Consider the following 26,766-nt stretch of genomic DNA (forward strand, 5'->3'; position numbering starts at 1 on the left):
CCCTCACAGTTCTCCACACGGAGAAATCCCAGGGATTTTTTGCATCAGATGTACACTTGGCGAAACAGCGACCTGACTGAGAGCATCTGCCAGCTGGGAGTCTCAACTGAAAGGAGGCCACGAAAAGTGTTCCAGCCCCTTCCTGCAGCTGCCACTGCAGGCACTGGAAATGCTATGAATCTGAGAAATCCAGCAGATTGGGAGACCTTCCCAAGCCATGGCCAGTCCATTTATTTGCTCCTTTGGTCATTAAACATACGTAGTTTGAGCACCTATGGGGCTAGAGCAGAGGCTTTTGAAATTTATGATGACGAGAAGGAATACATTTCACTTCATGATACCGTGTTACACACACACACACACACACACACACACACACACACACACACACTCATGCAAGTATGCACACATACAGCTGAAAGCGTGTGAAGCAATGCTTTGTCTTCCTGTGTGCAATGCCTTCCGTAAGTGACGATTCTATTCTACTTTATTCAAAAAATATACATTAGTCCTGAACCACTAAATTGATTTCATGACTCATTGATGGATCATAATCTGCGGTTTATTTTTTTTTAATTTTTTTTTCTTAACGTTTTATTTATTTTTGAGACAGGGAGAGACAGAGCATGAACAGGGGAGGGTCAGAGAGAGGGAGACACAGAATCTGAAACGGGCTCCAGGCTCTGAGCTGTCAGCACAGAGCCCGACGCGGGACTCGAACTCACAGACCGCGAGATCATGACCTGAGCCGAAGTCGGCCGCTCAGCCGACTGAGCCACCCAGGCGCCCCTAATCTACGGTTTAAAAGCCACTTAAGGTGACAGACTGGAAGGAATATTTGTAAAACATATCTGACAAAGAGCTGTGGATATACAGATCTGTTAGGGCTTAAAGAAACCAAAAAAAAAAAAAAAAAAAAAAGGAAGAAGAGGAAAAGAAAGAGGTGCCAGACCAAGAATCCAATAAAAAACGGGAAAGGGGCACCTGGCTGGCTCAGTCAGTAGAGTGCGTGTGACTCTTGAGCTTAGGGTTGTAGGTTCGAGCCCCACATTAGACAGAGATTACTTAAAAAATAAAATCTTGTTTAAAAATGGGCAAAGGAGTTTAACAGGCACTCCCAAAAGAAGAGGGATGAACAGCCAATATGCACATGAGAAGGCAGTGAACATGAGTAGTCATCAGGAGGTGATATGCCATTGCACACCCACGAGAATGGCTAATGTGTAAAAGAAGTGACAATATCAAATGTCAGAGAGGATGCGGAGGAACGGCATTCGTGTGCTGTTGGTGGGGATGTAAAATACTCCAGCCACTTTGGAAACAATATGACAGTGCCCTATAAAATTAAACACACACGCACCATATGCCCCAACCATTTCACGTCTAGGTATTTACCCAAGAGAAATTAGCACGTATGTCTACACAAAGACTAGTACAGTGATGTTCATAGCACCATTATGCATATTAGCCAAAAATGATAATGCAGGGGCGCCTGGGTGGCTCAGTCAGTGAAGTGTCCGATTCTTGACTTCGGCTCAGGTCATGATCTCATGGTTCATGAGTTCGGGCCCCACGTCGGGCTCTGTGCTGACAGCTCAGAGCCTGGAGCCTGCTTCGGATTCTGTGTCTTCCCCTCTCTTGACTCCTCCCTCTCTCTCTCAAACATAAATAAACACTAAAAAATTTCAAGAAAATAAGAAACAAACATGGTAATGTCAATGTCCACCAACAGATGAATGGATAAACCAGTTGTAGCACATTGGCATGAAGGAATACTGCTCAGCGATAAAAAGAATGAAATATTAACACATGCAACAATATATATAAATCTGTTACACATTATGCTGAGTATAGTAAGTCAAACATGAGAGATTACAAACAGTAATTTTATTTATATAAAGTTATGGAAAAGACAAAGCGATAGTGACATAAGGCAAATCAGTGGCTGCCTGGGGCTAGGAGAGTGACTGCAAAGGGACTCAGGGGACCTTTGGGGTAACAGCCATGTGCCTATAACTGTACATAATTATCCACATCCATCAAGCTCTACACCTAGGATGAGTGAGTTTTATTACCTATAAATTACACTTCAATGAAACTATTTTGAAAACCTGGAAGACAGACTAGATAGGGGAGAGTTGGAAGGGGTGGGAGACGGAGGGGCAGAGGAGGGCTCCGTCGTGAGTCCACGGGCTAAGTAAGGGATGTGCACTGCACCAGAGAGTCATGCGGAGCTGTGCAGGGTTTTGAGCAGGTGGTGTCTTGATCCAATTTGTGTTTAAAGCCGTCACTCGGGCCACTCGGTGGAGAAAGGGTCTGGTGAGAGGAAATTAGGGCTGGAACTGAGGAGGGGTGGGGCTGCTCTGGGAGAGAGCCATTTAAGTGGTAGGAGAGGCTCCAGAGACAGGTTAGAAGGTCTTGGGAGGGAGGCTGGGAAGCCGTGGGGGGCATCTGAATGCATCGGACACTTCTGCCTTAGCAACCAGGGGGACGGGGATGCCTGGGGAGAAAGAGGATGACATCGGGCTGTGACATCTGGCGTCTGAGGAAGTGTTGGGAGGTCAGGGCTTTTATTGGTCCAGGACTCAGAAGAGTGTTCAATGAATGCAGTCTTGGGCATCCTGGTTAAGTCCTGGGAGAGAAAGGGCAGCTGGGGGAGGGTGGGAAGGACGGAGAGTTGAAAGCGTGGTCTGGGAGAGTGAGTGGAGGGTGTTGGAAGGGTGAGTGGGAAGGGCTGGAGAGAATATGTCAGCGAGACCAGAGGAAGAAGAGGGGGTGTTAGATAGCGGTCAGAAAGGTCAGCTGCCACAGAGCAGAGCCGTCATGGTCACACGGTCGTGGTCACAGGGGAGGAAGCCTGAGATCGGACAGAAGAGCCGGGGCAGGAGCTCGCCTGCAAGAAAGAAGGGGTAGACGGTGAGGAGACGGCGGCGAGGGAGCAGGGGAGGAAGCGAGAGGCAGGCAGCAGAGAGGGTGAGGAGTCCCGGCTCTGGTCTCTCGGTGCGGGCTCCCCTCCCAAACCTTCATGCTGCTGGGAGCAGCAGCAGCTTCTTCTTGGCAACCGGCTCGCCCTTGCTCGTGCTTGGATTAACAGCAAATTCTAGTTTCCTTGCCGACTCATTTCCCACCCTTCAGGGAGTCTGGCAGGAGGCCCTGGCTCCTTCCCTGCCCCCTCCTTCCAGGCAAGAGTGAGCTGCAGAAGGTGTGCAGCAGGCTCAGGGAGGCAGCGCCCAGGAAGCAGAGGAAGACCTGGAAGCCGTCCCCACACCACTGCACAGACCTCTGGTGGCCGACCCCCGGAAGGTTTGGGGGGGCTGCCCAGCCAGTCTTGAGGCCCCAGGGGACACCTCTGCAGCCAGCAGGAACTCCCAGCCCTGCAGCTGGAAGAACCGCCCCGAGAAAAGGGGGAGCTAAGAAAAATGACTCTCTGTTAGCCTTGACTGCTTGCGTGGGGAGGGGCAGGGCCCAGCCCTGGGCCTCCGCCAGGCTCCCTGGAGGGTGGGAAAGGAGTTGGCCTGGAAATTGGAATCTACCATTATCCCAGACGCCAGTAAGGGCAAAACGGTTGCCAAGAAGAGGCTGCTTCTGCTCCAAGCATCAAGAAGGTTTGGAAGGGGAGCCCGCACCGAGAGACCAGAGCCGGGACTCTTCACCCTCTCTGCTGCTGTCTGGCGCCGTGACCTTGAACAACCTGCTTACCCAGTCAGGGCTTGGAAATTCCACCCACCGACTCCGGCAGACACACGTTCACTCATGCATTCATTCGTGTTCATTCATTCACTCATTCGCGTTCGTTCGTTCATTCATTTGCCCAACAGGCATTTCTCCGCGTCAGCTCCCTTGGACAGAGATGTGCTCTGGGAAGAGTTAAGGCTTTGGAGCGAGAGACCTGAATTCAAATCTCCACCTGCTGCTTGCTAGCCAGGTGACTTTAGGCAAGCTATTTCATTGCTGTGTGCCTCAGTTTTCTCTTCTGCAAAATGGCGGTAAGGATGCCTACCTCAAGGAATCCCACTGTTTTCCCATCTCATGACCAGCCAAGTAACATCTTCACACGTATCTCTTCAAGTTCGAGACAGGGGAGTTAACACACATACACTAGACATTAAAAAAAAGGGGGGGGGGGTGCGCCTGGGTGGCTCCGTCGGTTAAGCGTCCGACTTCAGCTCAGGTCGTGATCTCGCGGTGTGTGGGTTCGAGCCCCGCGTCGGGCTCTGTGCTGACAGCTCAGAGCCTGGAGCCTGTTTCAGATTCTGTGCCTACCTCTCTCTCTGACCCTGCCCCATTCATGCTCTGTCTCTCTCTGTCTCAAAAATAAAGGTTAAAAAAAAAAAAGAACACCAACCTCACAAGGTAGGTACAGGGTCAGGTTAAACTAGACAAATAAGTCTTTAATAAACACTGAACACAGCAGCTATAGGTACACAACAAGTGTCAGCCTGATGATGACGACGACGACGATGATGATGGGGACCATGACAACAATGATGATGATGATCTGTGAAGCCCAAGCCTGAGCCTGAAGCATGGAAGGCGTTCAAGAAGTTATAGTGATACGGTAGTTACCGTTACTGTGTGTCATTGTGTTCTTACGTTACTGTTATTGCGTCGTTGGGTTACTGACATTAACAATCATAACACAACAATATCATCATACATAAGGTGCTTAAGGGCTTCCTGAGGTAGCAGCTACTCAAGAAGGCTTTGCTTTTAATGAGTTTATTTCAGTGATGGCATCACCATGTGCCCAGCGCCTGACATCTGGTAGGTGCTCAGTGCATGTGAGTTTCCTCCCCATCGGCAGAGACCTCAGAGCATCCGGACCCTGGTGAGGGGTCCCTGGTCATCTAGGATGGACTTGGGCACCCCCGGATACCCAGACCAGGGTGTGTGTGAATCTCAGGGTCCTGTGGAGGTCTCTACCCCGGGGCAGCTCAGGATCTGGATCTCTCTCACAGCTGCTATCGCTAGAGGAGATGGATCTTTCCAGAAAACCTCAGGTCTAGTTCCAGACCAAACACTGTCCTCTCAACCCCAACTCCACGTTTCTCAGCCCAGGAGCCGGCTAGACTCTGCTCTCCCTGCCCAATATTTATATTCCCAGCTATTTATAACCCAGCCTTAGTGCAGCCATGGTGGGGCTGAATGGACAGTGAGGAATCGGGCCTCCCATCATGTGGGCAGCCCCAGAGGCCCCCGGCACCCAGCAGAACATTTCATTTCCCAAACCATCTCTGTAGCTTTCTTTCTCCTCCCCTGGCTCTGGTCCAGCATCCCTGCGGCTTGGATGACATGGTTCAGTGAGAGGACATTTCACGTGTCCCGATAACTGGTTTGGAGTCGCCTGGGCCGTGGGGTCCTGGTCTGATTGTGGCCTCAAGGTGCTGTGCTTCTCTTCCAAAGCCTCCCCAGCACTAAGGAGGAAGGCGCCCCCTGACGGCTTGCTGTGATGTGGAGGAGTCCCAGATCTGCTACTTACTAGCTGTGTGTCCTTGAACAAGTTACTTAACCTCTCTGAGTCTCCATTTCCTACCCCGTACAATACAAAGAGAGTCCCACCGCAGAGTCCCCATCGGGGCCGAGAAAGTGTTTGAGGAGCTCCTGTAGCACAGTGCCTGGCACACAATCGCTGTGTCTCTCTCTTCCTTTTACCTCTCCCCAAACGCTGAACCCTGGATCACCCCCAGCCTGGAAACTCTGAATCCGCTCACTGCTCTTCACGCTTTTCCCGGGGTCTGCCATTGAAAAGGGGATCAACGTGAGGAACGGAGCCTCGGCCTCATCTCCGGCTGTCTGGGGGCTCCCTACCTACATTGTCTGAATCGGAGCTGGTCAAGGACAGTAGCACTTCCAGCCTGAGCCTGAGTGACTGCAGAAACTCAGGCCTGAGGGGAGGAAGGATGATGGACGGGGCAGAGTGTGGCTGCGTGAGGAACTCTGGAAGCTCACAGCAGAAAATGAGTTCTAAGCGGAGAGTTGGGGCCAGGCCCCATCCAAGGACCTCCTGACCGCTCTGCTGAGATGCGGTCTCCGAGCGGCTTTGTGGCGGCGCTGAGACCTGGCATCGTGAACGCGGATGGGTCTCCCACACGGGGCTCGAGCAGCACCCAAGAGCCTGAGGCTCAGCTGAGGAGCCCAGAAATCCCTGAGGGGCACGGTGAACACAGCACCTGCCATTACCAATGGGGCCGGAACCTGAGAAATCCTGCTCACAGGGCCCGTTCATGGCTGGGTGGCCTGGGAGAGAAGCTTGGCCCAAGCTAAGGGCTAGTGTGTGTTAGGTTTTTCATCACACTTGAACAGGTGGACTCTGTGTGTGTGCCGATACAGGCATGGGTGTGGGGGGGGGGAAGGGGGATGGGAGCAGGGGTACGGGACTTAAAATTTACTCCAGATCACTCTGAATCTCCTTAGAGACTCCCACTAGCCTGTGAGCTTTGGAAGGAAAGGACTGTATCTAGCGTGTTCGATGCAGTCCCCCAGGGTCCAGTATACAGCCTGGGATGCTCACGAATGAGTGAAAGGACAAAGGAATGAATAAATGATGAGAGAGGAAGAGCCAGCCAGATCTGGGCAGAGGAACAAGGCTCAGGAGCCCTTGGCCTGTTGTCCCCACTCCTCCCCACCCCTGGCCAAGCCACACCTTGGGATAGTAGAGGCAGCTGGTGCAGGGCAAGGAGCTTCCCAGCCCTGCTGCCTACAAGCTGGGTGACCCCCGGCTCGTTTACCGTCTGTGAGCTTCGTGATCCTTAAGGCTGTCTGGGCAGAGAGGTTTTTTCAGGTAAGTAAGTCAGATGGGTAAAAGGGCGTAACATGGCCAGCGCTCGCTGCACGGGCGTTTTCCTTGGCCAGGCAGGGGTGGGTGGGCAGAGACTCACCCTCCCACCGCACCACCCTGCCCTGCTTTCTCTTCCTGTTGCAAGGCAGCCCCAGCTCCCCAGGATGGGCCGGCAGCCTGCTGGCCCGCAGCCAGGCCCAGAGCAGAACTGAGGGCCGCCCCCGCCCCCCCATTCCTGTCATCCCTGCAACAGCCACTTGCTTTCTTCCTGCCTCCCCAGCCCCCACTGCCACCCTCCCTCTGTCCCTACCCTCCTTCCTTCAGTGACTTCCCCGCCTCTCTCTGCCTTCCTTCCAGACACCGTTCCAGCCCACTGGAGAAGAACAGAACAGAAACAAACCTCCTCCTCATCCCTCTTCTATTGTGGCGGTGCTCATGGCCCCCTCCTCATGGGCTCCTGGACGCCTGTCCCCACCACCCCCACCCCCTTCGCTCACAAGGCTCAGCCTGTGAGGGGAATGGGCCTTTCACCTGAGTGAAAATACCACTGATTCAGGGAGCAGAGCTCGGGGGGCTGGCCTGACCTCCCGGTCCTGCTCCGCATCTCAGGTAGGAGCTAACTCCTTCCGGGATTTGGCTGCCTGTTCCCACAAACATGGACCCACTCCCCCATCTCTAGGCTCTGTGCCGCTCAGGCTGAGATGACAAGAGCCCGACCAGGGAGGTCAGCAGTGGCTTCTCAGTAGTACCCTGCGCCCAGGCACCTGCTGCACTCTCTCCAGAAAATACATCACAGAGCATCCCACTGGGGTCAACCCCCCTAACTTCAAAGCCGATGCAGAAAATGTGCAGACAAATAAACAAACATACGAAGAGACAATAAACAAAATCCTCTTCTTCATTTAGATAGAGTTTGTGCGAAGGGCGGGTCAGAGACTCTGGAAGGCCCCAGCATCCTCGCTTAAACAATAAGAAGTTCTGGGATTCTGGGCTGGTGGCTAGGGGAAGGAGGACAGATCAGAATAGTACAAAATACAGGCAGGGGCTAGAGCTGGTGAGGCCTGGGTTTGAATGCCAGTTCTTCAATTTGCTAGCTGGGTGGCCGGGAGCTGGGGATGTTGCCTCTCTACGGTCTGGAGCGTTTTCTTCCAGTAGAATAAAGTGAGATCTTCCCGAGCTGATCCTCCCACAGAAAACAACTCTAGACAACACACACACACACACCCTCAAAGTACTGGAGAATGAATAAAACCAAGTCGACACTGGAAGAAGGGAATGACAGGGAGGAAGTTACCCATTTTTTATGGCTTTGATCTCGAGAGCAGGCCGCACTTAGCACAGCACAGATTGAAAACCTGTCTCTCCGGCCTAAAGAAACAGAGGACAAATTCAGATCAACCACGGCCACTGGGAAGCAGAGAGGGCAACCCCAGAAAGAAGAGGTGCAAAGGGGGAGACCCCCAGATCCTGTGTATAACCGTGGCTCAAACCTCTGGCTGATCCCCAAACCACATATGCACGGGAGCAACTTCAGCAGGGGGAAAATGTAAACAAATAAACAAACCCCAAACTGAGCTGAGATTTGGGCTGCCATCCAAGAGCAGAGTTTGAAGGTAATGGCCTAATAAAACAAAAATTCAACACATTTTGAGAATATTACAGAACCCAGAGTCCCTTCAAAGTAACATGAACGATGTCCAGGATATAGTCTGTTCCTCTAAAGTCATGCCCTCAGGCCTCAATGGAATTAAAGTAGAAATCGATACCAGGAAGATAGCTGGAAAATTCCAAAGTATTTGGAGATGAGACAACACACTTCTAAATAACACATAAATCAAAGAAGAAGCCTTGGGAGACATTTTTTAATATTTTGAACTATATGAAAATGGCAGTTTTCATTTTGGCAATTGCCAATGGCCAATTGCTTCGTCAATCATGACTATGTAATGAAGCCTCCATAAACCCCAAAGGGACAGCGTGTTGGTCCTCTTCTTTCTTTTCAGAAAGCTTGGGGAACCAGGACGCTTTCATGTGCGGTAACTGGGCCCCACGCTCCACAAGGACAGAAGCTCCTTTGTTCAGGACTTTGCCCCATGTATCTCTTTATCCAGTATCCTTTGTCACCATCCTTTAATAAACTTGTAAATGAAACTGAGTGTTTCCCTGAGTTCTGTGAGTCACTCTAGCAAATGAGTCTATAGTGCAGGTGCCTGGGGCTTGTGACAGGTGTCTGAAGGGGTGAGGGGAGCCGTCGTGGCGGACCGAGTCCTTAAGCTGTGGAATCTGATGTCACCTCTAGGTACACCTTGTCCGAATTGCTTGGTGTTGTAGGTGGGGACCCGATCCCCAGGTACACATTAAAATCAGGTCAAAGAACTCTAAAAGAACCCCCCCATACCAAATGTGGTGGATGTTAATTCAGCACGTGGAAGCTGAACACACACTGTGTGGGGAGGAGACTGTTCATTCTCAGGGTGTGATGGAGGGCCGGCGGGGCCCCACGGAGAAGGCCCGGCTGCCCTAAGCACAGGGACATTGGCCCAGACAGGATCCCGATTTGTGCTTGGTCACCAGACTGTCTTGTGCTTTTCCTGTCTGCTCCGTCTGCCTTCCAGCCTATAGGAGGGACAGCAGTGCAGGCAGAGGAGGGAGCCCAGCAGCTTCCGGGCCTGTCCTGACCACTTGCACTGAACCCTGGGCTGGTCATGGCATTGCTCTGCAAGGCGTTCTGGACCCCAGCTGCCACCGAATTGACCTCATCTATAAAGCAGCAACTCAGTCTAGGGCCGAAAATCCCAGGCAAGGGCTGGAAGGACTGGAAGGGAGAGGAATTTTACTTACAAGAACAAAGCTAGAGGAAGACTTCGGGGCAAAAAGCACAGCGTTTCCTTTTACAGAGCCGTGACCAAAGCCCCGTCTGTGGAAAGAACAGCCTTACCGCCTTATGATTTAAAAGAAAGGCCTCCGAGTAGGGACTCTGGGCTCCTTCCCATGTCTAAGCCTATCCCTGGGGCAGGACGCCTTTGTAGAAAGAGCTCCTTGAAACCAAGCAGACTGGGATTCGAGCCGTGGCTCTGCCAGGTACCAAGAGTGTGGCCTCGGGCGTCACCTCACCCTTCTGTGTGCCTTGTGTCTACCTCTGCTGCAGAGAGGCTGGTGAGCAATTGTTGTACATCTCTCTCTCCCTCCGGCTTCCCCACCCCCTTCTTACAGCAACACCCTTGATCTTCACTTGGAAGGTGTATCCCTCCCCAGCTCGCAAGTCTGTGAGGTCGAGAAAGGACCCATGCCTCATTTAGGTGGTACCTTAGGATGGGGCTTGGAGCAGTTGGTAGGAGCCTCCACCCCTGTGACATTGCCCTCCTTTGGTGGAATGAGAAGCTCGGGAACAGACCAGTGACCTGAGCTGATCCTAGTGTGAACGGCTGGGCTTCTGCAAGAGCGTCCGGAAAAGAGGTTTCTGCTCTCCCACTGGCCTCAGAGCTCTAGAGAGTGAACCTGCAGCCATATGGAGACTGGGAGTGGAGACCCAGGGCTGCTGGGGCGGCTCCATGGTGCCAGCCTCAAGGAGGGAAGAGCCGAGAGACAGGGGGCCTGGGAGACATCACTGCCTCAGGATCCAGCCATGCCTGAAGCGAGATCTACCCATCTTGGACTTTTGGTCACATAACCAGTACATTTCCTCTATTGCTCAAGCCTATTTGAGTTGGGTCCTGTGTCACCTGGAACAAAAATGTCCTAATCAACTCAGATTAATAATACTCTTTTCAGCAGGTTACGATAGGACTCAACAGAATTCTGTCCTTAGGTTATGAGCTTTTTGAGGACTGGCACTGTTTGATCCACATGCATGTTCTCAGTGGCTGACCCATAGCAGGTGCTCAAATGTTTGTAGAATGAGTAAATGTGTTTAATTGCCCCTAAAGCTTATAAGATTCTTTTTACTTTGTTTTTAAGTTTTAAGTTTATTTAATTATCTTGAGAGAGAGAGAGAGCTTGAGCAGGGAAGGGACAGAGAGAAGAGGGAGAGAGAATCCCAAGCAGGCTCCACACTGTCAGTGCAGAGCTCGATGCGGGGAATCGAACTCATGAACCATGAGATAGTGACCTGAGCAGAAATCAAGCGTCGTCGGGTAGTTAACCAACTGAGCCATTTAGATGCCCCATCTTTTTTTTTTTTTTTTTTTAGAGAGAGAGTGAGTAGGGGAGGAACAGAGAGAGAAAGAAGGAGACAGAATGAGAATCTCAAGCAGGCTCCACATCCAGTGTGGATGGAGCCTGACACAGGGCTCGATCTCACTATCCTGGGATCTTGACCTGAGTCGAAATCAAGAGTTAGGCACTTCACTTAGGACATTTTTGACTGAGCCACACAGGTGCCCCAAAGATTCTTAACAAATGTTAGCTCATATTATGATCCCATCAAAGTTAACTTTATCTTCTCTTGTTCCATATTGCCCTTCTAAATGTGGAAAATGAGGGGCGCCTGGGTGGCGCAGTCGGTTAAGCGTCCGACTTCAGCCAGGTCACGATCTCGCGGTCCGGGAGTTCGAGCCCCGCGTCGGGCTCTGGGCTGATGGCTCAGAGCCTGGAGCCTGTTTCCGATTCTGTGTCTCCCTCTCTCTCTGCCCCTCCCCCGTTCATGCTCTGTCTCTCTCTGTCCCAAAAATAAATAAACGTTGAAAAAAAAAATTAAAAAAAAAAAAAATAAAAATAAATGTGGAAAATGAGTCAACAATCCCATGCCTGGGTGCCCCAATTCATTAAATGACGAAGTTAGCAGTATTTGTTGACTGCCTGGTACATTCCAGTGCTGGGCAGTAGAAGTCTGGTGATTAACAAGAATGACCCATAAAGCTGCTCCCATATAGTCCCAGCCACTACACGTAGTGTGTGATAGGGGCACCTCGGTGGCTCTGTCAGTTAAGCATCTGACTTCAGCTCAGGTCATGATCTCACGGTTCGTGAGTTCAAGCACTGCATTGGGCAGTCTGCTGTCAGCACAGAGCCCGCTTCGGATCCTCGGTCCCCCTCCCTCTTCTCCTCCCCCGCTCTCTCTCAACAATAAATAAATATTTGAAAATAAATAACTAGGGGTGACTGGGTAGCTCAGTCGGTTAAGCCTCTGACTTTGGCTCAGGCCATGATCTCGCGGTTCATGAGTTCAAGCCCTGTGTTGGGCTCGGTGCTCTGTGTCTCCCTCTCTTGCTCTGCCCCTCCCCCACTCCCTCCCTCCCTCCCTCCCTCTCTCTCTCTCTGAATAAACATTAAAAAACCTTTTTAGGGGCGCCTGGGTGGCTCAGTCGGTTAAGCATCCGACTTCGGCTCAGGTCATGATCTCGCGGTCCGTGAGTTCGAGCCCCACATCAGGCTCTGTGCTGACCGCTCAGAGCCTGGAGCCTGTTTCAGATTCTGTGTGAACCCTCCCCCGTTCATGCTCTGTCTCTCTTTGTCTCAAAAATAAATAAACATTAAAAAAATAAAATAAAATAAAATAAAATAAAATAAAATAAAATAAAATAAATAAAAAACCTTTTTAAAAAATAAATGATATAAGTAAGTAAATAAATAAATACAGAATGTATGATAGGTGACCGTGGAGATGAACAGCAGTGCTGTGGGGACACAGAGCAGGAGCAGCTCACCCTGACCTAGACGGTTAGACAAGTTTCCTCTGAGGAAGTGCTTACAGGGGCCCAAGGCTGGGGAGTGGGGGTGGGGTGGGAGAGGGCTGCAGGAAAAGGAAGCAGCCAGTGCAGGAGCACGGAGAGAGAGAGAGGAGTGTGGCCCTGAGGAGGCCGGGAGGATGGAGGGGGAGGCCCTCTGAAGCCATGCTGAAGACTTTGGACACAAGCTTAGAGCAGAGCGTGACACATGCTCAGACTGGCACCGTTGGCCGCTCTCCGTGGCCAAAGCGTGAAGGATGGTGCTACCCATCCAGCGTTTGCATCCCCACCCCCAAATTCATGTGGTGAAATCCTAACCCCCGGAGGTGATGGTATCAGGAGGCGGGACCTTACGGAGGTGATTTGGTCCAGGGCTGTGGGATCAGCGCCCTTAGAGAAGAGACCCCAGACAGCCTTTGCCTCTTTCACCACTGAGGACTCAGTGAGAATACAGTCCTCTGTGAACCGGGACGAAGGCCTCACCAGACGCAGAATCCGCCAGCGCCCCCAGAAGTGTGAGAAGTACATTTCTGTTTAGAAGCTACCCAGTCCATCGTATTTCGTCAGAGCAGCTGGAGCGAACCGAGACAGATGGGGGGGCGGGGGGACAGGACACCAGACACGGGGCAGTGGTCCCCAGGGAGATGCCGGGGGCCTGAGCCCAAAGGAGAGGCAAAGGGATGGAGAGAAGTAGGCTGGATCCAGGGGTGTTTCAGAGAGCAAACAGTGATGAGGACGACGTTGGGAAAGAGGGAAAGGGAGAGATCACAGGGCAGCTGGGAGGACGATGTGGCTATTCCCTGGAAAGGTCTGGACAGGGAAAGGCAAGATGGGCAGTCACATCCTCCTCCTCCTCCCACCACTTAAGGAAAGCTCAGCTCAGGCCATGTTGTTCCCGGGCTTTCGGGGCAGGCAGAACAGCTGTGACCCCAGCTGGATGTCCGAGGGCAGCGCTGAAGTTGGGAGGAGGGAGGAGGAGACTGACAGCAGCTGTCCCCCACGCAAGAACAGGAGGACAGAGGCACAGAGACACAGCGAGAGAGAAGGAGAGACACTGGGGGAAGTGGACTTTTAAAAGTGTTGCTGCAGGGGTGCCTGGGTGGCTCAGTCCGTTAAGCTTCCGACTCTTGGTGTCGGCTCAGGTCACAATCTCACGGTTTGTGAGATTGAGCCCCACGTCGGGCTCTGTGCTGACAGTGCGGAGCCTGCTTGGGATTCTCTCTCTCCCTCTCTCTGCCCCTCCCCTGCTCTCTCTCTCCCTCTCAAAATAAACAAATAAACATTAAAAAAAAAAAAAAAAAAAGCGTTGCTGGGTTATCATTTATTCTCCGTGCTGGTTTCCTAGGGCTATACCAAATCACCACAGACTTAATGGCTTAAGACGATCAAAATTCATTCGCTCACAGTTCCGGAGGCCAGGAAGTCTGAAATCAGGATGTTGTCTCCACATGGCCTTCTCTTCTCCCTCTCCTCTGTGTATCTCTTATAAGGACACTTGTCATTGGATTTAGGGCCCACCTGGATAATCCAAAATGATCTGCTCTTTAGATGCTTAAAATTACAACTGCAAAGACCCTTTCTCCAAATCAGGTCACATTCATGGGTTCTGGGGCTTAGGAGGTGGACATATTTTTTGAGGGGGCCGGGGCGGGGGGTACCATGTAATCGACACATTCCCTTTTAGCATTTTCTTAAGGGATGACAGTGAAAATTTCAATCACTTAAGAAAAAATTTTTTAATGTTTATTTTTGAGAGAGAGAGAGAGAGAGAGAGAGAGAGAGAGACAGAGCTCGAGTGGGGGAGGGGCAGAGAGAGGGAGGGAGACACAGAATTGGAAGCAGGCTCCAGGCTCTGAGCCGTCAGCACAGAGCCCAACTTGGGGCTTGAACCCATGAGCTGTGAGAGCATGACCTGAGCTGAAGTTGGACGCTTAACCAAACTGAGCCACCTTGTAATTATTTTCACTCACTTTGTAATTATTTTCGTTATAACAGCTTTATTGGGATATAATTCACATGCCATAAAATTCAACACACTCAAGTATGCAATTCAGCGGTTTTTAGTATATTCACAGAGTTATGCAGATGTCGCCACACTTTTAGAACATTTTTATCATCCCCCAAATGGTTTTTACTACCCATTAGCTGTCACTGTCAATCCTGCCATCTCCCACAGCCCTAGGTAACCACTGTTCTATTTTCTGTCTCTGTAAGTTAGCCAATTCTGGACGTTTCATATAAATGGAAGCACATGTGTTCTTTTGTGACTGGTTTCTTTCACTTAAGTATAACGTTTGCAAGGTGCATCCATGTGATGGCATGTTTCAGTATTTCATTCAGTATTTCATAAGGACAAATGATATTCCACTGTATGGATATACCATATTTTGCTTATCCATTCAGCAGTTGATGGACATTTGAGTTGTTTCTACCTTTCGGCTATAATGAATAATGCTGTTATGAACGGCCATGTACAGTATCTGGATGGCCCTATGGTTTCATTTCTCTTGAGTGTATATACCTAGAAATGGAATTGCTGGATCAAACGGTAACCCTGTGTTTCACTTTTTTTTATTTTTTTTATTTTTTTTTTTTCAACGTTCATTTATTTTTGGGACAGAGAGAGACAGAGCATGAACGGGGGAGGGGCAGAGACAGGGAGACACAGAATCGGAAACAGGCTCCAGGCTCTGAGCCATCAGCCCAGAGCCTGACGCGGGGCTCGAACTCACGGACCGCGAGATCGTGACCTGGCTGAAGCCGGACGCTTAACCGACTGCGCCACCCAGGCGCCCCTATTTCACTTTTTGAAGAACACCCACTTTGTTTCCCAAAGTGGCTGCACCATTTTACGTTCCCACTAGAAGTAGACGAGGGCTCCAATTTCTTCATATCCTTACCAACACTTATTATCTGTCTTTTCCATTACAGCCATCCTGGTGGGTGTGAAGGAATATCTCATTGTGGTTTTGATTTGCATTCCCCTGATGGCTAATGGTCTCCAACATCTTTTCATGTGCTTCTTGGCCGTTTGTATAGCTCCTTGGAGACATGTCTATTTAGATCCTACTTCCCATTTTTTTTTTTAATTTTTTTTTCAACGTTTTTTTAAATTTATTTTTGGGACAGAGAGAGACAGAGCATGAACGGGGGAGGGGCAGAGAGAGAGGGAGACACAGAATCGGAAACAGGCTCCAGGCTCCGAGCATCAGCCCAGAGCCTGACGTGGGGCTCGAACTCACGGACCGCAAGATCGTGACCTGGCTGAAGTCGGACACTTAACCGACTGCGCCACCCAGGCGCCCCCTACTTCCCATTTTTAACTGAGTTATTTGTCTTTTTATTATTGAGTTCCAAGAGTTCTTTACGTATTCTAGGTACAAGCCTGTTAACTGATAAATGATTTGCAGATGTTTTCTCCCATCTGTGGGTCATTTTTTTTTCTCTCATGATAGTGTCCTTTGAAAAACAAAAGTTTTTGATCATGATGATGTCCAGGTTATCTACTGTTTCGTTTGATTGTGCTTTCATAGTCACATCTGACCAATGACAAGTCCAAGGTCATGAATCTTTACCCCCGTTTTCTTCTAAGAGTTTTACAATTTTAGCTCTTATATCTATTTTATAAATGTATATTTATTTATTTATGTTTTTGAGAGAAATAGAAAGGGAGCACAAGCGAGGTAGGGACAGAGAGACGGAAACACAGAATCTGAAGCAGGCTCCAGGCCCTGAGCTGTCAGCACAGAGCCCAACGCAGGGCTTGAACCCACGAACTGTGAAGTCATCACCTGAGCCAAAGTCAGATGCTTAACTGACTGAGCCACCCAGGTGCCCCTCTAATTTTTTTTTTTTTTTAATTTTTTTTTTCAACGTTTATTTATTTTATTTTTGGGACAGAGAGAGACAGAGCATGAACGGGGGAGGGGCAGAGAGAGAGGGAGACACAGAATCGGAAACAGGCTCCAGGCTCTGAGCCATCAGCCCAGAGCCCGACGCGGGGCTCGAACTCCCGGACCGCGAGATCGTGACCTGGCTGAAGTCGGCCGCTTAACCGACTGCGCCACCCAGGCGCCCCTCTAATTTTTTTAAGTAAGCTTTATGCAAATGTGGGGCTTAAACTTGTGACCCCGAGATCAAGAGTCGCATGCTCTACCGACTGAGCCAGCAAGGCGCTGTTTGATTATTTTTGATCCCTACGCAATGTTTTGAGAGTGATAACGCCTGGAAAAGGTCCACAGGTGGCAGCTGAGGAAGCTGTGGTCGTGAGAAGGTCTGTGTGGCCTTTGAAGAAGACCTTCCCCATGCCTTTCCTCCCCCTTCCCATTACTGGTGGTCCACACTCAATGGGATGCTGTCATCCGAGGGTGGGGTGCTCCTCATGGAAGGGAGTCCTCCAACCCAGCTGAGAGGCGCATTACAGATCTGCAGGGGTGGACACAAGCTATAGATCAAAACTGCAGGGAGAGAGTCGAGGACCAGAGAAGCGGGTTCTCCGGAATCCTCCCCAAACTGAGGGAGCTGGAGCAGACCGCCAGTGAGACGGAACATGTGGTCAAAACAAAAGAATCCGCCCACCAGATTTATCTAGATGTGGGAAGACGGATAATGCCAAGCATCGGTGAGAATGTGAAGCAACTAGAACTCTCATACCCCGCTGGTGGGGGTGGAAACTGCCACAGCCACTTTGGAAGGTGGCAAGTCGCTGCTAAAATAGAGTACACACCTCGCCTACGACTCAGCTTTTCCCAGACAGAGGTGTGCACACGCTCTCCACGACGTGGACAAGGAATGCTCGCAAAAGCACTAGCCTGAAAAAGCCAAACCTGGAAACAACCCCAAAGTCCACCAACAGCATAATAAATGAATGAATAAATGAATAAATAAACTGTGGCACATTATATCATGAAATTTTATACAGCAGTGAGGATGCATAAGCCACAACATGAATAAATCTCAGGAATGCAGCATTAAGGAAGAGAAGTCAGGTTCAAAGGGCATGTATTATATTATCATATTTATATAAATTAAAAGGCAGGACATTTTTTTAAAAAAATTCTTAATGTTCATTTTTGAGAGAGAGAGAGAGAGACAGAGAGATAGAGAGACAGAGAGACAGAGCATGAGCAGGAGAGGGGCAGAGAGAGAGGGAGACACAGAATCCAAAGCAGGCTCTAGGCTGTCAGCACAGAGCCTGACGTGGGGCTTGAACTCACGAACGGTGAGATCATGGCCTGAGCCGAAGTCAGGTGCTTCACTGACTGAGCCACCCAGGTGCCCCAAAGGCAGGAAAATTTTTTTTTAAAAAAAGCAGGAAAACTAATGGTGATAAGAACCAGAATAATGGTCACCCTTGGGGAGAGCAGTGACTAGAAGGGGGGCTATTTACATTTTCTTTTTTTTTTTAAGTTTATTTTTTTATTTTGAGAGACAGAGCAGAGGAGGGGAAGTGACAGGGGGAGAGAGAGGATCCCAAGCAGGCTCTGCACTGTCAGCACAGAGTCCCGATGTGGGACTCAATCCCATAACCGTGAGATGATGACCTGAGCCGAAATCAAGAGCCGGACGCGTAACTGACTGAGCCACCCAGGCAACCCCTGCATTTTCTTTCTTTATCTGGGTGCTCCTTGTAAGTCTTGGATGTGTTCACTTTGAAAATTCACCCAAATGTACACTGATTATTAGTCTTTTTTTTGGCATATTTGTTAAATCATAAAATTTACAGAAAAAAAAAACAGAAGGAGCAGAAGCTGGGTGTGACACAGTGGTCAGGGGTGGGGTGGGATGATTGTCATGTACGGCTGGCCCAGGGTCACGGTTCCTCTTTGATCGTTGTTGTTGGGGTTCTTTTGTTTTTAATTTTTATAAGTTTTTTTTTTTTAAGTAGGCTCGACACACAACATGGGGCTCAAACTCACGAGGCTGAGATCAAGAGTTGCATGCTGTACTGACTGAGCCAGCCAGGTGTCCCCCGAGGTTCCTCTTACGTGTGGTTGACACACTCTCAGCAGACGGGGGCAGGTGCTCACAAGCGGCAGAGCCCTGGCACGCGGATGTGCGGAAGGTGGAGAGCAAATTAGTTAATGAATCTCTTCCTTCCTTCCTCCACTCCCTTCCTTCCTTCTTCCTTCCTTCCTTCCTTCCTTCCTTCCTTCCTTCCTTCCTTCCTTCCTTCCTTCCTTCCTTCCTTCCCTTATTACAGTTTTAGGACCCATTTATTGAATATTATTGAAAATTCACATCAGCCAAGCACGAAGTACACAAAGCTAAGTAATTTACATCCCTGTCCTCTAGGAGCTCATGGTCCAGTGGGGAGAGCAGATCTAAAAAGAAATGAGTGTAGGGTGCCTGGGTGACTCAGTCTGTTAAGTGTCCGACTTTGGCTCAGGTCTTGATCTCAGGATTTGTAAGTTTAAGCCCATTTCAGGTTCTCTGTGGCCAGTGCACAGCCCACTTTGGATCCTCTGTCTCCTCTGTGCCCCTCCCCACTAACACTCACTGTCTCTCTCTCTTTCTCAAAAACAAATAAACATTTAAAAAAAATAAAATAAAAGTAAAAAGAAGTCAGTGCAATCTAGAGGGAAAGAGGCCCTGAGAGGAATCCATACCGACAGTATGGCCAGATTAGGCTGGTTGGGGATCAGGACAGGAATGGGCGACAGTCAGGGAAATATCCTCAAAGGAGGTGACACAGGACCGAGGACCTTAAGCAGGTGCCAGTGTGGCAGGCTGCAGAAGGATGTCTTGGTAGACAGAACAGCCAGCTTGGCTCCCCTCCTGTTGGAACTGGATAGGATCAGGAGGTGGGAATGAAAACTAGGGGAGGGGGGCAGGTCAAGAAGTAAGGAGGAGGGGCCTGGAGGTGACTCCACGGTGTTGGAGGATACAGACGACTGTGCTCTTGACTGCTGGCTAGAGAGGAATCCAAAACGATCCCAGTAGCAAGAGGCTGAGATGATTTTCGGAGTTGTGGAGTCTCACCTGTGAAATGCACCGATGGCCTTCTCCTCGGGGGTCCAGGCCAGCAGAGCAAATGTGCAAATCCGGCTAGGTGTGAGGCAGTACGGAGTGGTGGGGTCTGTGGACCTTGACTCTCCTCAACCGCTCACAGCTGTTCAGATTTTGTTCTTTTCTTTTTTTGCCTTTGATGTTTATTTGTTTTTACGAGAGAGAGAGAGAGACAAATGCAACTGGGGGAGGGGCAGAGAGAGAGGGAGACACAGAATCCGAAGCAGGCTCCAGGCTCTGAGCTGTCAGCACATTTCCTGACGCAGGGCTTGAACTCACGTACCTCGAGATCACGACCTGAGCCGAAGTCAGATGCTCAACTGACTGAGCCACCCAGGCGCTCCGGGATTTTGTTGTTTTCAACATGTGGTGCAGGCCCCACAGAACAATCTGGTCGCTGAGTCCCATCCAGCACTCGGCTGCCTGTTTGCAGCCTCTGGACAAACTTATCTCCAAGGCATTTCCAGTTACAACGAGTGATTTCTGTAATCGAGGGTGTAATCGAGGGTGAGTGATGAGGGCATTGCTGAACATCTGTGGTCACACAAGGTGAAGTGTCCTCCGAGTTTCTTCCTTTCCTGACAGCATCTCTCAGTGCACAGGGCTACCCTGGGAGCCCTTCGCAGCTTTCCATGTCTGTCAGGGGCAGAACTCGGAGAGGTCGGTTTTTCACTGTGGAAAAATACTGGCAACCCTAACAGGTCTGGATCCAGGTTCTGGAAAATCCCACGGCCAAGGGCCTTGGATGCACAGATGTCTTGTGACCAGGGCAGGAAGACTTTTGGAGTCTGCAGGACGAGGCGCCTTCTTCTCTGGGAAGACCTACTATGTGCCAAGTAATGGGCTGGTCCCTAAGCTCATGGCAGCCGCATAATGGTACCTTAGGATATTTATTACCTAATAAATAGGTAAAGATTAACCCTCTTTCAGAGGGATGCTGTGTTTTAGAGAAGTTAAGTGACTTGCCCAAGGCCTCACCATGGCAAGCAACAGAGCCACTGAAGCTAGAACTCCAAGCCACTGGAGAATGGTCTATGACAACCATACCCTTGAGGATGAGCCCGCGTCTGGTCCTAGATTCAGAGAGGGGAGGTGACCCCTTTCAGGCCACATAGCTAGCGGGTAGTATATTAGTTGTTATTCACCCTCCATTTATTTATTTATGTATAACATTTTATTTATTTATCTTGAGAGAGAGAGAGTACAAGCAGAGGAGGGGCAGAGAGAGAGGGAGAGAGAGAGAATCCAAGCAGGCTCCATGCTGTCAGCGCTGAGCCCCACTCAGGGCTCAATCCCATGAACCATGTGATCATGACCTGAGCTAAAATCAAGAGTCGGACGCTTACCCGGCTGAACCCCCCAGGTGCTCCCACCCTCCATTTATTTATTCTTTCAAAAATTGTCCTTGGGGATCTGCTCTTTATTCAGGTACTTTCTGAGCACCTGCCAGCCACTGCTCTAGGCTCTGTGGACACAGCAGTGGACAAAACAGACAACGATCCCAGGCCTCACTCGGTTCATGTTCCAAAGGGGGAAAGAGGTGGTGAACAGATAAACAACTAAGCTAGGGAATCAATGGGGAAATGGGAAGTCCTGCGGGAGAAAAGAAATGGGGGAAGACAGATGGGGTGTGTAGGGGGGTGAGGCAAGACCCCACCGACAAGGCGACGTTTGAGACAAAACCAGAGGAAGTGAGGAAGGGAGCCCTGGCCATTTCTGAGGAAGTGTACTAGATGAAGGGAACAGCGGAGGCACTAAGGTGGCATGGGTCTGACGTGTGGCAGAGGCCAGTGTGGCGGGAGCAGGAGGGTGAGGGGGAGAGGGGACAGGTGAGGTCGGTGAGGGCACGAAGGTGGGGGATCTGGGGGCCAGATGATGCCGGGGCCTTGCAGGCCACTGTGCAGACTGGCTTTTACTCTGAGTCAGTGGGAGCCATTGCGGGGTTCTGAGCAGAGGAGTGATATGACCTTACCTGCTTCTCCTAGGATCACTCTGGTTGCCGGGTGGGGAGACAGACTTCACGGGGCAGGAGCCAGGCCACCGGTCGGGAGGCAATCACAGTGACCCAGGCAGGAGAGAATGGGGCACAGGCCAGGGGGCAACGGCAGAGGTGGTGAGAAGTAGGCAGACCCCAGATCTGCTTGAAAGTAGATCTGGTGTTTTCAATACAGCAAATGAGGCAAGGGGAAGAGGAATGATAATATCAGAGTTTTGGACTGAGTTACTGGAAGGATGGGGTTGCCACTTCTGCCATGAGAAAAAGCATGCGAGGAGAAGGTTTGGGGAGATTCAGAAGTTCGGCGGTGGGCATGGTAGTTGGGGATGCCTCTTGGGTTTCCAAGTGGGGATCCTGAGGCAGTACACTGCAGGGAGTATGGGGAGAAGTCAGGACATGGGAGCCTGTCCGTGAACTTAAAGAGCTCTCTGGCTGGCTGGGAAGGGATCACTGACACTGGATAACCTGTGGGAGTCCTTGGCACTTAGGCGCTATCCGTTAAATGGCGGTGATTATTATGATGTGGCCTTGCGGCTCCAGGCTGACCGGGGCTTGGAAGGGGAAACCCCAGCACTTTCCACATCTTTCCAGTTCCCCTTGGTGAAATCGAGTGACTAATATCTATTCCTACCACCCCTTCCGGGCCGTTGGAAGAACAGAAATAGGAGTTTTTGCACGTAAATGTCTTAAAAGATGCTTCCACAAAGGAAGGGTCTCCAGTGATGACAGCTGGATGGATGGTTTGAGCTGGGACCTTCTCTTTCAATATCTTCAACCTCTTTGTGAAGAAGAACCATCTTTCATAGCCCCCAAACCTTGAATTCATGGGTGTGGCCAGAGGAAGTGGGGGCCAGAACTGGGAGGGGCAGACGTTGGCCAAGAAGTTTTCAGAAGAGTGGGAGGTATAGGAAGGGAAGGGCTTGACCTAGCTGCTCTCTCTGTATCTATGATGCGTCTATCTATTGACATATGTCTGTTTTAATCTACCTATATTTCTAGTGAATTAGTAAACATTTATGTAGCACTCGCTATTCATCTCTCCCAGCAACCCTGCAAAGCAGCTGTCATTGTCCTTCTGAGGTGAGAAAACTGTGGCTCAGAGACTTTTCAAGGTCACAAAGTAAGCAAATAGTGGAGGAAGGATTCTGCGTTTGGGGAGATGCCAAAGGCCACTGCCTCCCACCATACTAGAAATCCAGGTGGGGCTCAGGGGTGGAAAGACTCAACTGGTTTGGACAGCTAAGCTGACATGTGACCCTCAGCATTCGTGGTTTGCAATGCTCTCCCACATCTAGGAAAGTCTGCAGAACATGCCAGCTGGAATTCGAGAATCCCTTTCCCACTTTCCTCATAGACCGGGGGTGCCTGGCTGGCTAAGTCAGTAGAGCATATGACTCTTAATCTCAGGCTTGTGAGTTCAAGTTCCACACTGGGTGTAAAGATTACTTAAAAATAAAATCTTTAAAAAATAATAATAAAAGGGAATAGACTGGAACCAGGGAAGTTAAGGGAGTTGCCCAAGATCCCATTTGACCCATTTGACATTCAACATTCTTTTCAAGAATGATCTCATCTCTCCCCAAAGGGCAAAGCCTGGCCCCTGGGCTGAAGCAAGCCAGAGAGAATGGATGTTCTTGAAGCTCCTATGCTATGTGCTAGGCATGGTGAACACATCATCTTGCAACAACTCTGAGAAGTAAATATTTTTCTCTTCATTTTATAGCTGAAGAAATCGAGGTTCAGAGAAGTAAGATGATTGGCTGAGGACGTGGTGGAGGTGGGATTTGAACCCAGATATGGCTGACTCCTGACTCTGCTAGGTTCCCTCCACTGCAGTTCACTGTCTCATCAGGCACAGCCAGGCCACTGGGTGGAAGGCAGGGTTAGGTCAAAGCTATTCTGCCCCTCAGGAGGAAGTGCAGACTAGCCAGGAATAATTCATGGCAGACTCCATTTGCCATGAGCTTCTCCTCCCAAGGCATCATGGTGGCAGAACCAGGAATAGGTGGTCTCAGAGATGCCCTGTGCTTCGTTCACTATTTCTTTCTTTTCTTTCCTTTTCTTTCTCCTTTTCTTCCTCCTTCCTTCCTCCCTCCCTCTTTCTTTCTTTCTTTCTTTCTTTTTTTCTTTCTTTCTTTCTTTCTTTCTTCCTTCCTTCCTTCCTTCCTTCCTTCCTTCCTTCCTTCCTTCCTTGCAGGTTCCATGCCCAACATAGGGCTTGAACTCACAACCCTGAGATCAAGAGTCACAGGCTCCACCAACTGAGCCAGCCAGGTGCCCTTCTTTTTCACTATTTCTGCTTCAGAGCAGCAACCTTGAGGTCCATCTACCTCAAGCTCTCATCCTATGGTGGACCCCCATTATGCTATCCCCTAGAGTGGTATTTGAGCCCCTGCTTGCGCATCTCCACAGACAGCAAGCCCACTCCCCACAAAGGCAGCTCTGCCATGGCTACCATTCCAAGCTGTGTTGGCCCAGGTCCTCCAAGCCCCCATCAGTCTATTGATAGAAATACAGCCCCATATAACAGTAATTGGCCTTCTCTGGCTCTGTCCCCAGCATTCCTGCAGACATTCCTAGGGATGCCCTGAAGGTGTCTCACAGGTGCTCTACCTTTGGAGCTACACTTCCCAGAATGAAACCACCTGCATTAAAAATGCTGAGTTTTTATTTAAAAAAAATGTTTAACATTTATTTATTTTTCAAGGGAAACAAAAGCAAAAATGAACTATTGGGACCTCATCAAAATAAAAAGCTTCTGCACAGCGAAGGAAACCATCAACAACACTAAAAGGCAACCGGAAGAATGGGAGAAGATATTTGCAAATGACATATCAGATAAAGGGTTAGTATCCAAAATCTATAAAGAACTTATCAAACTCAACACCCAAAAAACAAATAACCAACTGAAGAAATGGGCAAAAGACATGAATAGACACTTCTCCAAAGAAGACATCCAGATGGCCAACCGACACATGAAAAAATGCCCAACATCATTCATCACCAGGGGAATACAAATCAAAACCACAGTGAGATACCACCTCACACCTGTCAGAATGGCTCACGTTAACAACTCAGGCAACAACAGATGTTGGCGAGGATGCGGAGAAAGAGGATCTCTTTTGTATTGCTGGTGGTAATGCAAGCTGGTGCAGCCACTCTGGAAAACAGTATGGAGGTGCCTCAAAAAATTAAAACTAGAACTACCCTACAACCCAGCAATTGCACTACTAGGCATTTATCCAAGGGATACAGGTGTGCTGTTTCGAAGGGACACATGCACCCCCATGTTTATAGCAGCACTATCGACGATAGCCAAAGTATGGAAAGAGCCCAAATGTCCATCGATGGATGAATGGATAAAGAAGATGTGGTATATATATATATATATATATATATATATATATATATATATATATACATACACACACACACACACAATGGAGTATTACTTGACAATCAAAATGAATGAAATCTTGCCATTTGCAACAACGTGGATGGAACTGGAGGGTATTATGCTAAGTGAAATTAGTCAGAGAAAGACAAAAATCCTATGACTTCACTCATATGAGGACTTTAAGACACAGAACAGATGAACATAAGGGAAGGGAAGCAAAAACAATATAAAAACAGGGAGGGGGACAAAACATATTTCTCTTAAATATGGAGAACAAACAGGGTTACTGGAGGGGTTGTGGGAGGGGGGATGGGTTAAATGGATAGGGGGCATTAGGGAATCTACTCCTGAAATCATTGTTGCACTATGTGCTAACTAATTTGGATGTAAATTAAAAAAATAAAATTAAATAAATAAACAAACATTAAAAAACATAAATAACAATTTTTGCAACTGGTGCTGACAAGTACAAAGGGAATTCTGAAAATTTATATTATGGATATTTTGCAGTGAAATCTCAAGAAGAACATAGAGATTAATAGGATTATTCTGCAAAGTGAAAACAGTCTGCATCTGAGGCATGTTATGTATTTTAATAAAACTATGCAGTGTATGAATGTAAAAAAAAAATGTTTATTTATTTTTGAGAGAGAAGGAGCAGGGGAGGGGCAGAGAGAGAGGCAGAGAGAATCTGAAGCAGACTCTGCACTGACAGCAGCAAGCCCAGTGTGGGGCTCGAGCCCAAAAAGCATGAGATCATGACCTGAGCCGAAATCAGACACTCAATCAAGCCACCCAGGTGCTCCCCAACTGCTTTTTTAAAAAACCAATCCTCAGTGTCCATAGGAGGTATGCAGCCAAATTGTCAACAAGCCACCATTGATAAATCGTGCTGATGCTCCTTCTGGCATCTTCACAAAACTGTCCCCTCCTTTTGGCAGTACTCCTGGGACTCAGATGTGGGCACCAAGGATCCCCTCCCTAAATCATCCTTTTCCCCCTGCCCTGTCATCAAACCTCTTTTATCTTCTTCAACTCTCTTTCCTTAGCATGACTTTTTCCCAGGGAGCCCTCTATGGCTTGTGCAAACAGACCCTCAAGAACCTTCCACCTCCAGTCCTCCAGGCCTGTTCTGATAGACTTAAATCCTAGATTCAAATCAACCTCGGCAAAAATAATAATAGCTAACATTCTTTCACTGGACAAGTATTTATTGGGTTCCTACTTTGTTCCCAATAGCGTTCTAGGCTGTAAGTTCTTATCACGCACTGGGCAGCATTATAAGGACCTTCCACATATGAGCTCATTTAATCCTACAATAGCTCCGGTGAGAAAACGCAGGCACCAAGAGGTAGCTAAGTTGCCGAGTAATAACCATAACCACCATTTATTGAGTCTTCTCTCTAGGTCAGATACCAGACCAGGCACGATGCATTCATTCCCCGGGGCCGCACAGAAGGAAGTGGAGAGGTCTGGGGTAGGCCAGGTGCGGTGTGAGCCCCAGCTCACTGGGCGGCCCTCGCTTTACTCCTTCCGTTTGTCCTAAAGGAAAGCACCCTTCGATGCCCAGACTGCAGTGAGTTTCCCTGCCTCCCTAGAACCTGGAGGGAAAGCAGAGGGGAGAGGACCGGGTCCAGAGGTGCCTGCACTGCGTGCAGAGGGGCAACCGCTGACGGTCAGTCAGCGAAGGGACCAAACAGTGGACTCCAATTGCTTCCCAGGAGGAGCCCAAGCTGCAGGGGGCGCCCGCGAGCCGATATCCCCCGCCCAGTTCTCGGCCACCCCTGGCCGCCGGGACCGCCGCCCAACGCTCAGACGCCGGGAGCCGGAGCCCGAGCCCGGCCGGCGTGGAGGGAGGGGGTCTCCTGCAGGTTCCAGGGGTGACCATGTTTCGGGGCCCACAAATAATCAGAATCGGGAA

General features: G+C 49.6%; 1 long non-coding RNA gene across 1 annotated transcript; it reads right to left on the reverse strand.

Moving 5' to 3' along the window:
- Positions 1 to 1,868: 1,868 nt before the first annotated feature.
- LOC147574182 (uncharacterized) lies at positions 1,869 to 21,556 on the reverse strand. Its single transcript, XR_015243977.1, has 3 exons — positions 21,425 to 21,556; positions 18,363 to 18,486; positions 1,869 to 2,893 (listed from the first exon to the last, which is right to left on the reverse strand). It is a non-coding gene; the product is annotated as an uncharacterized LOC147574182 (long non-coding RNA).
- Positions 21,557 to 26,766: the final 5,210 nt, after the last annotated feature.

The sequence above is a fragment of the Puma concolor genome, chromosome E1, assembly GCF_028749965.1.
Source record: "Puma concolor isolate L17-30 chromosome E1, mPumCon1.1.hap2, whole genome shotgun sequence".
Classification (NCBI taxonomy): Eukaryota; Metazoa; Chordata; class Mammalia; order Carnivora; family Felidae; genus Puma; species Puma concolor.